The sequence below is a fragment of the Mustela putorius genome, unplaced genomic scaffold (genome assembly GCF_011764305.1).
Source record: "Mustela putorius furo isolate JIRA1106 unplaced genomic scaffold, ASM1176430v1.1 tig00001093_pilon_pilon_pilon, whole genome shotgun sequence".
In the NCBI taxonomy this organism is placed as follows: domain Eukaryota; kingdom Metazoa; phylum Chordata; class Mammalia; order Carnivora; family Mustelidae; genus Mustela; species Mustela putorius.
The window spans coordinates 178387-191866 of NW_025421565.1; positions in this window are offsets into that span (position 1 = coordinate 178387).

Consider the following 13480-nt stretch of genomic DNA (forward strand, 5'->3'; position numbering starts at 1 on the left):
TCTGTTTGGGAAAGTCCTTATCTGCCTCCATGTGAAACCCTGAGTTACTGAGAAGATGGATCAGAGAAAATCCCCAATTTGCTTTTCATTACCGTAAGCCATGTGTCATGTTCTTATTTTAGCCACATATCCCATCCTCATTCTCAACTTTGATCACTTTAACTTAGGGGGTGCTGATAGGGCTTTAGGATTTTTCCTTCTCTCTCTGTCACTTCCGTCTGGTCCCACTGCTCTGTACTTAATAGAAATTCTTTGAATTTTGAAATTCTTTGAAATGTGGTTGGCATCATTCCCTGGTTTCAAAACAAATTAGTTGGGGGGTATTTTGTTTTTATTTCTTTAATGTCTCTTGGCCATTTCCAATTCTGAGAAGAGCTTCAGAAATGTATACATAAGTTACCATCTTTGCCAAAAGTTCTGTGGCAGCTGGCATGATTTCTTGATTCCCCTACATGTACTTAATTCATATCTAAATATTCTCAGAAAACGTGTTAAAAATAGACCTTTTCAAATTCACAACACAACAAGGACTTGTGTTGTAATGTATACTAGATCACACCACCTGGTCCCCTGTTCATTCAATAACATATTGTTAACAAGAGAGTTTAAGATTCTAATGCAAACGAAAAGTGGTATATCCAAACAATGGAATAGTATTCGGCCACAGAAAGGGGTGAGATATCACATGGATGAAACTTGCAAACGTCACACTAAGTGAAAGAAGCCAGTCACACACACACAAAAACATATTACATGGTTTCGTTAATACGAAATGTCCGCTGTACACATCTATTGAGACCCAGAGTAGATCAGCAGTTACCAGGAGATTTGTGTTGCATTTGCTTGAATTTCAGTATACCTCTAATACTCTTACATGCTTTTTCCAAGATTCTCCAGCATCTGTGTCACCTACCTCCTGATAACTTTTTGCCTGCACTCCAAAAACACTGGTTCCACTCCTCCTGGAGACCTGAGGCCTCCCTGAGGACTCGACGTTTCTGTTTCAGTCTGGACTGGTTTTCCTCTAGGCCTGCTCTGTCGTTCTATTTTTAGGACTTCCTTTTGCTGTTCTCCCTCCCCTTTCCCAGATCCCATGTCTTCCTCTTTCTTGGTTTACTTCCGCATTTTCCCAGGACACGTTCTCCCATACCTTGCCAGGAAAGGTTGCATAGGTGATAAAAATTCGGAATCCCTAAATATCTGAACATCTGTCTATTCTTACCTTTGACTTGATTGATGATTGCGTGAGGTCCGGAGTAGTTCTAAATCGGTGTATTATTCTACAGGTGATTCTTGAACGTGCCTTTGTAACTCAATTAATATGGTAAGTACTAGAAATAGAAAAGTGAGTGAGTGAGATATGAGGAAGTCAAAACAAGGGTAGATTCTTCTTTTTTAACTTGATTTTTAAAAAGAGAGAAAAGGGGGATGGGGAATGGGCAAAATGGGTGAAGGGAGGTGGGAGACACAGCTTCTAGTCATGGAATGAGTAAGTCATGGGAATATGAGGCAGAGCGTAGGGAATATAGCCACTGATATTGTAATAGCATTCTGTGGTGACAGATGGTAGTGACACGTGTGGTGAGCATAGCATCAGTATAGAGACGTCAAATCACTATGTTGTGTACTTGAAAGTAACGTCACAGTGTGTCAACTCTACGTCAACAAAAAATAGATTTAAAGAAAAAAAAAAATAATACAAAATAAAGAGAGTGCTATGTAAGTAGAATGCAAGATAAAGGTTTTTTCTTTTTCTCCTTTTAAAAAAAAAAAAAAAAAAAAAAAAAAAAAAAAGAGGGGAAGAAAAGGATATCTAATAGGCTCTAAGAAATGACCCAAATGAGATTAAAATGTCAAAAATGAGATGAAAAAGAGATAATTCAAGAAGACATGACCTAGGTCCCAAGAAAGGGAGGACAAGGAGCGCAGTAAAAAAGCTGGCCTTACACAAGAGGAAGAGGGTTTTTCCTTTTGCATCACAGGGAAGCAGATTGAAAGAGGGAGAGTGTGGGTTGATGATAGAAGGGCAGGAAGTTGAGAGTCTTTATTTATTTAGGAAAAGGCCGGGGTAGGGCTGAGGGAGAACGGGGGGGGAAGTGGGAGGGACAGAAAGCACAGGCAGAGAAGGTTTGTGGAGCAGGAGAGAGCCGGACCCAGGAGGAGGCCAGGTTTGCCAGGGAGCTCTGGATGAGGAGAAGCCCCTCTGCTCATGGCCCAGCCCTCAGTGGCAGACTCCTGCGGGTCAGGGCGGACACACACTTCCCCCTACTCATACTGCGAGGACTCAGATCACCGGGAGGCCTGAACTGAGAGTGACCCGGAAGCTTCTTCAAAATATGGTGGCACACGCAGCTCTCCTGCTTCAGACTGAAGAGCCGGAGGCTCTGCGAGGGGGAGGCAGGTCACAGGGCTGGTGAACGGTGACACCAAGAATCAGCCCGGTGGCCTGAGCCGGTCCAAAGCCTGAACCTTAAACAAAAACGCACACAAATTTCGTATGCTCATTACTTCATTCAGTCAGTGCACGCTGAACAGTCTGCTGCTTGAATTAAGAAGGGGAGAGAAAGTCCTCTGTGTCCCATAGCAGCCGTCCCTTTGGGGCCTGACCCTCGCCTACTGCGGACAAATCATGGGAGGAGAGCTCGTGGGGCCCTAGAATTCCTCAAAGTGCAGACTGAGAACACAACAGAGACCAGACGGAGTCTTCCGGGAGGCCCTCTGGTCAAAACTGGGACCCACGCTCTGTCTGCAAACCTCAGAAAGAACAGTTAAAAGTAAAGTTAGGTTCTTCTTCAAGTTACTATTCTTTGGTTGGAAACTGTTAGCTCGGACAGCACTGTCCACTTTCTAATCTAAGCCATATCTGTAATTTTAAATTCTCTAGGAACCATATATTTTTTAAAAATATAGATGAAATTAATAATATTTTCATATAAACCCATGTATCTAAAACTTATCTTTTTAACCAGTAATTCCTATTAAAAAAAGCTACCGATGAGATATTTTACATTCTATTTTTCATACTAAGTCTTCAAAATCTGGTGTGTCACTTACACTTAGAGCACATCTCAGTTTGGACTTGTCCTAGTTCAAGTGCTCAATAGCCACAATGTGACTAGTGGCTTTAGTAAAGGGCAGCACAGAGCTAGGACAGCAAACTGTCTTCTCCAAAGTCCCTCTTGGTGATGCTCTGTAAACTGAGAGACCACAACTCCATTCCTTCCAGGGACCTTAACCTCTCATGTTACAGACACAGAACACCGGTCAAGACTTGACGTCACTTGCCCAAGGGCGTCCACTGAGTTGGCAGAAACCAGGATGAGCACATTTTCAAATATTCTAACTCCTCATGCTATGATGTTCCCGTAAGGCCATGCTACTTCCTCTCATTAGGTGGCGTTCACAGATTTTATACTGGATAATACCCTCGGTATTTTCCTTTCTCAAGGCCAATTCTTTTCTCTGTGCCCCTCCCATCTGCCATTTCCCTACCACGGCATTTTGCATATGGCGGGTACTCTATAAACCGTGTCTAATCAAATGAGCTTGGCTCAGTTTGTACAAGCAGTAGCCATACAAATTATCCTTCAACTGTCTCTTTGTAGTTATTCAAATACTTCAGGGTATACGTATGCAACGTGAAGCACTTGTCAGGTGATTGTGCAGGAAAACAAAACTTAAGATGACCTCCCATGAGTTATTCTGTAGGGTTCTGAAGCTACCTGCTATGGGATATCATATAGTCTTTTTCTGGGAATCAGAGTTGGCCAGAATACATCCGCTGGGAGAGTGAAGGCAATCTTTTCTCATTCTTGCATGTCTGAACTCTCTCCCACTTCTCCTAATTTATCACAGATTACGGCTAGTGATTTTGAGACCATTTTCATGTTTCTTCAGCACCCTGGAAATTAATTTGTTAGGACCTTTAGATAAATGTTCTCTTCTTTACTTCTCCCCAATCAAAGGTCTTCACCAGTGACCCTCAAAGCGTGGCCGATGGCCCCAGTGGGATATCGAGACCCTTTAAGGAGAATGACGAATGGTATTTGCCGTCAGGGATAAAATTCAAGCTTTTAAGTAAACATTAGTATTTTAAAAAACTTATATCTGCCACTTTGAACTTGACAGCTTCCCAGTATTTAAAGACTTTTCTAATGAGCTCAGGGTGTGTGTTAGCAAATGTTTTTTTTTTTTTTTATGTTTACAGTGAAGTGTGTCAATATTTGGAATACTACACAAATCAGTGAGCCAATATTTTCTAAATAATCCATTCATAATGTTACAGAATTATACATGAGTAAAAGATCATTCAGAGAATAAGATAGGAGTGCCTGGGTCGCTCAGGCAGTTAAGCATCTGCCTTCAGCTCGGGTCATGACCCCAGGGTCCTGGGATCAAGTCCCACATAAAGTCCTGCTTGGGCTCCCTGCTCTGCAGAGAGCCTGCTTCTCCTTCCCTCTCTGCCTGCCTCTCCCTTCGCTTGTGCTCACTCACGCTTACTCTGTGTCTCTGTCAAAAAAATAAATAAAATCTTAAAAAAAAAAAAAGAAGAAGAAGAACAAGATATACTAACAGGTTCAAATCAAACAAAAGGTTCAGTACAAAAGGTTCACTGAGGGGTCCCAATCCCACACTGCAGTGAACTTTTCAAAAAGTACAACTTGAGTTTGATAGTATCAAGAATACCTACAATCATCTAAAAAGGCTCTTAAGAAACTTCTCCCTTTCTAACCAAGTATCTGGTACAGAGGCCATATTTTCTTCATGTGCTACAACCAAAACAACATCTCACAACTGATGAAATGCAGAAGCATATATAAAAATCCAGCTGTTTTCTATTAAGCCAAGTATTAATAGATATAGAATTTTTTTAAAAGCCACCCTTAATTGCTAAAGTTTTGTTTTGGAAAGCATAATTATCTTCACTAAAAACGTTATTTATGTTAACATGTAATAAGTTTGTTGTTATTTTTAATTAGTAAATATTTCTCAGGTAATAATGTCTCAGATTTAATTTCCAATAGGGTAAAATATCTGTAGGTAAAAATAACCTACACATGCAAAGCTTTTCAAGGTCCTCAATAAATTTTAAGAGTCTGAAAGAATCCTGAGACCAAAACATGTGAAAACCACTGCTTACCCGGCTGTCCTACTCATTTCAACTTGACAACTGTGCCCTTTAAAAAAAAAAAATAATAAAGATTCTCATTTGGTTGTTATAGGAAGTAACTATGTAACACAGTAGCTAGTGGTCTAGGCTCAGGAACCAGATAGAGGGGAACTCAAATCCTGGTTCCACTACTTACCAGTTTTTCTGTGCTGACCAGTTATCGAATGTGGGCCTCCCTTGATTCCTCACACATAAGATGGATATAATTGTGCTTCCTATCTTTTTTTTTTAAGATTTTATTTATTTATTTGACAGACAGAGATCACAAGTAGGCAGAGAGGCAGGCAGAGAGAGAGGGGGAAGCAGGCTCCCTGCTGAGCAGAGTCTGATGTGGGACTTGATCCTAGGACCCTGGAATCATGACCTGAGCTGAAGGCAGAGTTTAACCCACTGAGCCACCCAGGTGCCCCTGTGCTTCCTATCTTACAGGAATTAAATGGTAGCACTTGTTAAACTCTTAAATCCAGAATTATCACTATTACAAGAATTCACACTGCTTTTTAAAAATAATATGGCACTAATGTAACGATGAGAGATATTCTAAAGCCTTGAAATTGTCTTCCTTCATCAGGAAGTTATTTTTCCAAACATAATACCAGTCCCATTTCCTCCAGACTCGCCTTAATGATGTCGCGTAACAGATTTCTAAGTATTAGCAGCATTAAACATTGCAATTTTTTTTTTTTTTCTGTTATGAGATTGGAAAGCATGTATTGGGCCTATGAGACAGGTCGATTTTCATGTGACATCTCTGTAATCACATCCACAATTGGGAAAAGGCCCTATTACAAACGCTGATTCAAAGAGTTAACATGAGGGGGCCTGGGTGGCTCAGTTGGTTAAGCAACTGTCTTCAACTCGGGTCATGATCCTAGAGTCCTGGGGTCGAATCCCCACATTGGGCTCCCAGCTCCATGGGGAGTCTGCTTCTCCCTCTGACCTTTTACCCTCTCATGCTCTCGCTCACTGTCTCTCTCTCAAATAAATAAATAAAATCTTTTCAAAAATTAAAAATAAATTAAAATTTTTTAAAAAAGCAAAGAGTAAACATGAGCAGGCGAGCAAAGCAATTTATCAGGCACTGACTCTGATGATGAGCTTGGCAATTATCTAGTGATGACTCTCTTAGGTTTCGAAATTGCTTTTGCTGCAGGTACACAACTTAATGGACCCAATTAGGGAACATTCTTCGTCAACGCATGCTTGAGCTCAGACATTGTAAGTTGCAGAACGAACATATGTGACATGTAACATGTTTTTTTGGTTTTTTTTTTTTTTTTAAATTTTTTATTTATTATAAACATATATTTCTATCCCCAGGGGTACAGGTCTGTGAATCACCAGGTTTACACACTTCACAGCACTCACCAAAGCACATACCCTCCCAAATGCATATGTGACATGTTTTTACGTATTAAGCCCGAAAAAAAACACTGTCACAGAAAATTTGCATAATCATCACAGTTGGACCTATGATAATGCTAATTCCTTATTCAACGTAATTGACAAACAGCAGGAACTTCTTCATATGTATCTCAAGGAGCCACATGAATGTACTTAGGTTAATATCTTATCAAGGATCCCTGTAGCTAATTACAGTCCGATACAGTTTGCTTTTCAAAGCCTCATCCACCTTAAAGAACTTAGGGTCATCATTAAAATTGGACACTTATTAATTTACTTTCAAGTGTGCTGATTCTTTCCCGTCATTTCCATTTTTCTATAGTCCATCTACTGGTTTTTATTTCTAATTTCGGATATTGTATCTTTGGCCATAAAATTTCCATGTGGTTCTTTTTATAATTTGGTTCTCTGCTGAGAACTTCTATCTTTCTGTTCAAGTGTGTTTATCTTCACCTCATGGAGCATAATTGTAATAGTTGCTTTTATGTCTGATAATTCCAACATCTGGGTTACCTCGTGGCTGGCATCTCTTGATGGACTTTTTCCTTGGAAATGGGTTACATTATCCTGGTTCTTCCTTCTTAAGCAATTTTGGATACTGGGTTGCATCCTTTGGGTACATTTTTCTGAAAAACATTTTATTTACTGGTTTGTTTGTTTGTTTGTTTAAGCAAGTAACCAACACAGTCAGGCTCAGACCACAAATTCTCTATCACCTTCTGTTAGTGGTGGTTCCCATCTCATTTTCATTTTTTTGTAGACTTTGCTATGGTTCTTTAGGTCTGTCTTGAGCACGCCTGCTCCGGACTGAGCTCAGGACTTGGAGAAGTTCGTATACACAATGAGATGGTCCCCCATCCCAGCTCTCCCCGTTCAGGATTTTCCTCCTTCCCTTAACCCACACTCTCTGGCCAACAGGAGACACTTTTCCTGGTTTCCTCTGGCTAACAGGTGGATTTCTCCTAGAGTTTCAGCCGCTCGTGTCTCCATGGCTGCACAGCCCTCAAGTGGGATGGACCCCTGCCACAAAGCTGTAAGACAAAAGAAAGAAAAAAATAAAAGCAAATCATCCTCATATAGGGTGCTTCTCCGAGTCTTAAGCCTCCTTCCCGGTCTGTCTGCTTGTGTTTCCTTCTCAGAGTTCTTAGGTATTTGCCTCTTTGCATTTGGTCCAGTTTTTGACAACCACAGCAGAAATGGCTTTGGGTGGTTCTACTCCACCTTGGTTGGAATCAGAAGTTCCCGCATCTACTTCTCCAAATTTTACCTTCCCCTGCTTTCCACACCACTCACTGTGCTCTAGCCTTTCTCTTCTTATAGTTTCCAAAACGGCTAAGTTTGTTCCCGCAACAAGCTGTTGTACTCTCTCTTCCTTCTGCTCAACTCTGTTCGCTGCTCTAAAAGGTCAGTGACCTTTTCTGAGCTCTACAGCACCATCATTCCAAGTGGACATGCTAAGCATGCGGCATACACCTGACAGGCCGCTGGTCAACCAGCTTAATGGAGAACAAATTACTTTAAACCACAGGGCATCTCTAAGTTCAACCACAAGTAAGGTACAAGTTTATTCAACAAATTTAAGGCCAAACTGGGCCCATTTTGCTCTCGTTCTGGGTCTTGCTGTAAAAACATGTGTCAACCCCTCACCATCGTACCTATCAAGAACCTTGCAAGGATGCGGAGTTCTCTTTCATGGTACGAACACCTGTTAGACATTTCTCTTCTTCATTCATTTTGCAGGACTCAAGGCTTGTAATAAAATGGGCTTTTCTTCTGCCCGCGATAAAGGATATTGGCAGGATTCCATTACTGATTGTTTATGCATTCGTTGTTTGTGTTGTAAACTTGATTATGTGTACGAGGGGGCCTAGTGTCCTAGTGTGGTCAAGAAGCATAGTTCCAGTGGGCTCCAGTTCCAGTTCCGTTCCCTCCTTACTAGTTGTGAGGCCTGGGCAATTCGAATACTCTTTCAGGTTTTGTGCATAAACTGAGGTGAAACCACCCACCTTGAAGGGTAGGTAAAGCCTGGCAAGCATCTGCCGCCGCGGGGCTGGCACAGCGTTTCCCTCGCTGCCCTCCAGTACTAAGGGATAGCAGGAGCTCCCCGAGCCCTCTTGTCTTCCCTTTTCCTTCTCTTCCCACTTCAACTTCCTGCCTTTCTGATCTGTGTTTTGGTCTCCAGGTAGGTGACTTATCACAGGACTCCTATGAGTTTCAAATCTGTATCTTCAGGTTTTCTGAGGTAGAACTGTGTAGAAACTTCCTTGGGAAAGATTCGAGCAGCCTAAGGTTTTCAAGTACTTGTATAAAAAAAATTCAAAACCAAATACTCAAAATAACTTTCTTTTTAAAGAAAAAAATACTCTCCATAGGAAAGCATTTCTGTTTTTATGTCCATCGGTAGCCAAATGGAACATGATATAGACATTTCCAGTGCCCCAACTTTGGTTAAATGCACAGGCCTGAAAGTAATTCATTAATGCACACATCAAGATGCTACTAACAAATTCATTAATATCCAAGAGTCATTCCTCTATGTCAACGTCATCCAAGGCTGACATTACTTTCATTACAGTGAACTGTGAGATTTCATGGAGAACTATTTGCCTGAATCAAACTATTTGAAACCCTGAAGTTGGACTCCAGCACTCCAAAATTTAAGGCATCCACCCACCCACCCAACGCACATTTATAAAACTTCCCAGTAGGGCAGTTTAGTGAGAGATGAAAGTAAAAACTGAAAGGCATTTGTCAACATAAGATATCATGTGGACAGCTGTATAGAGTGGGGAGAAAAATCCCGAAGGTGCACGTCAACTGATGCCAGTGAATTACAGGCTAATATAGGAAGCCACACAGGAACATTTTCAGAATTTCGCTGCGGTGAACAGTTGACAATCTGCAACACTAGAGCCTTGTTCCATTCCAAACAAAACCTCTGACTCTTTCAAGAACAGATGAGAAACCACATGCAACAAGAGACATAAATTATATTTAATTAAAAGAATGAAAAAAATATAAATCCTTGTTAAACACTTCGTTTAAAAATACACAGCTTTATTTTATAACCTGGTAATGCTCAAAGATGGCAGCCGACTTCACTCATTCATGTAAAAATATTCTTTAAATGTCAATCAATACATTTCTAAGTTATGTGTTGCCCTGCCGCCGAATTTTTTTCACCAAAATCCTCAAATAACTACCAAAGAGCTGCATGTTTTGTTAGAAGCCCCCCATTATATTAAACATGGTAAATTCCAGAGCTGAAGGTGAACCACGCATGAAATACTGTCTCTTTGAGATGCTGGAAGTCACACAAGCACAGATTTCAAAACAATTGACTGATAAATAAGCAGTAGCTTTCCCTTTTGGGCAGGTGTCAAATCAATTCAGACCAAATTGAACACCTGTTTGGGAACTATAAAAACTGAAAAGCTCATCCTCTCTCCAACCTCGCAGGATGTGGAAAGGCAATAGTGAAATGAACTATTGCATGGTGTCTCATAGGTTCTGTTTAACCACTTAACACGCAATCCCAAAATGCACGTTTAAAATGGTTTTTGAGGAGACAGATCTACAATATTCAGCTTGTCTATGCTAAATAAACGTTAACTATCTTACTTACTCACTTATCACCCTGATGCTAACAGGATCTACACATCATGAGGAATCCGGGGTCTTGGACAGGGCTCTGCACACGATCTGCACCTACAGCACTAAAGTCACTGATCATTGTCTGATGTGACTCAACGCTTTACAAATACGTGTCGCATATACTAAACTTAAAGGCTATGAGTATGCATAGTACAAACTTCACTTCTTAAAGAATAATACACATGAATATGCAGAAAAAAAAATGATTGCAGAGTCACAGAAAGTATCCACAATGGCCATGTCTCCACATGGTCGAATTATGAGTATTTTATTATTGTTGTTATGGGAAAGGATTCTCAAAAGAGCTAACTGAAGAACCAAAGGGTATTACCACCAATGAAATTATTCGTCCTTTCCTGTTTTCACATTATCTATTTTTAAAGTCACTGGCCAATAGGAATTTGCCAAGAGTGGATAGCAACATTCTAATACACTTGTAAGAAGGAAGCTCCTTGAAGGATGGAGAAAAGAGCAAGATCATGGTTACAAGAGAATAGACTTGCTCCAAAACCAAAACCAAAAAACAAAACAAAAAACCGATAAGCAACTTAGTCGTTAGGTTTCCTATGGCTCTACAATTTTACAGAAAAACCGGTCTCTAACATTCCACCTTTAAAAGTTTTAAAATACTGTCCTTATACCCGTTTGGACTGATGCTATCCATCTCCATTCAGAAACTTTTCTCTCTGTGCTCGTTAACAGCACGGCCCATCAAAACCTAGACTTCAGTCATCAAGATGCGTGGCTTGTTATCTGGCAGGAATTAAAGAACAAAAGGAGTTGGACATCAGCAACAAATTCCGGAGATTTAAGGGCTTGATGTTTCATCTGCCTCTGGGAGCCTGCAGGTAAACACGGGTGGTTTTTACTTCTCAGTAGAAATGGTGGTGGCATTCACTGAATCCCACGAACGCAAGAGACAGTGTGGACAACACGCAAGAACAATGCTCCTACGTCTCAGACATTGCCAAGATCCTCTTAGGAAACCCAGTACTTAAAACTCCAGGATGGTAACCCTCACAATACCAAATGGAAGTGCATACACAACCACACACTTTGCATACTTTTTTAGATGATTATACATTATTCACACTTACTGTTTTTTAAAAGCCACACAACAAAATGTAAACCTGAAAGGACATGAAGTCTCACTGTTCCATACACGGTCTGCTTTACTTCTCCCAACATCCCTACAAGCTACACCGTCACCTACTAGATCTTACTGTGCTCCGACAAAAGAGGATACGCCTTAGTCTTTAAACTTTGACTAAGATTAGAAATCACAAGATTAATTCAAGCACACAGAGTCTTTCAGACTACTCAGGACTATCAATATTCAAATGGCACAAGTTATGATGAGTAGATGAGGCTTCCTGTATGTTGATGGCAGTATACAAAGGATGGAAAAGTCACCATGTTTAAATCCGAAGTATCAAATCCATGCGGGGAGATTTTCCTTCAGACATCTGGCTAAGTGGGGGAAAAAAGACAATTTTTCAAGACTCTTAAACTTTTTCAGGACTAGAATGTTATTTCATGTGCCTGAAACAACTTACTAAGTGTTGACTGCGGCCCTAAAAAAGGGCACGTCTCTTATTAAACATGAGTAGTTGGGACACTCTACCCTCAAGCTGACAAAGGCCCATGTTTTTATAACCGCAGGCTTTGAAGAACACGGGGCGGAGGGGTGGGTGGTGGTGTTAGTTACAGAGAACCACATCTGGCTGCCTTTTATTTTAAACCTCAATTCAAATGATTTAAACAATTCAAACGACCAGTACTCTCATTTAATAAAACACCCACACAGTAACAAGAATGAGACTTTAATCAGTTTTAAGTGGAGCTTATAACACTAAGAGATAAAGGGTTGTTAACAAACACAGTAACAAACGGACATCTGATTGGTATGAGGCGTTATCCTGCACACGTCATTATGTGTTTGTGTATCCTAGGTGCATAGCATTTACACACAGAACCACGGCTGCACAGCACGAGAGTATCTGAAGAGGCTGAATCGCAGTAAGGCTGTTTAACAGACTGAAATGTTGAGTATATATATGCTCTAGGAAAACAGACTGAACTGCTGAGCCGGCAGGGTGGAAGGCAGCTCTGCCAGACACTGCGGTTAGAGCCCCCACTTCCGTGCACAGCCCCACCCCTTCCGTCTGCATGCATGACACATGAACAGTATGTAAAGGTACACGAGTCACTTTGTGGCGACCACGGCCATCGTTATGAACATATTGCACACATTTTCTAGAACTAAACATGGAACTTGTACCCTACTTTTTATTTTTTAAAGCTGAAACATTTGATGCTGCCGGTAAACTCTACTTAAGTTTATAACCTGTGCCACAGCAAAGAACGGGGATGCTAGGTATCCAACTGCCCTGTAATAATTATGGCAAAAAAAAAAAAAAGTTTGCGAGGAGCTACAGAGGACTTGGGATGGCACAGGGCCCAACTGTATAAGCTTTCTTAAAAGTGATGCCTTCAAGTAACTTCAGACATGTAAGCGGCTGCACATCCAAAAAGTCTAAGTAAGAAAACATTCCAGAAACTCAAAGAGATTACCTACAGAATGCATTTCAGGCTAATTATGAATACTGTCATAAATAAAGTTTTAATTAGGACTCAAAAACCTTTCAGTCATAGCAATTCTTGTCAAATTCTATGGGGATGGTAACTGAAATAAAGAGAGTAGTATGTATATATATATATATATATATATATATATATATATATATATATATATATAATGCCATTTTTCCATTTCCAATGACTACACCATAAAATGTAAGCAAGGCTTCTCAAAAACATTGAAACATTCAAAATCAAAACCCTCATTCAGACCTTCACATTCCAAAGGAAAAATAATAACAGTGCAAAAGCCCATTATAATGTCATTATTGATGACCTGGCCCTCCATGTTACATATTGGAACAACACAAGTTATGTTTTAATATACTGTGGCCAAAACTGTAACAAATAACAGTATTAATAACTATCATCAAAACATGAAGAGTGGATTTTCATTTTATTTTATTTTTATTTTTTTATTAAAGATAAGATGGCATATAGGTCATATCAATTTCAATGCTGAGATCTTAGGAATAGCTGTCTTCTAACTTCACCAATTTAACTTCCCCCCAGCAGTCAGTCAATTATATATCAATGTTTAAATACAATGTGTGTAAATCCTAAGAGCTTTGTTAAAAATGTAAAAATTTTATCAATTGTTGAATGAAACTG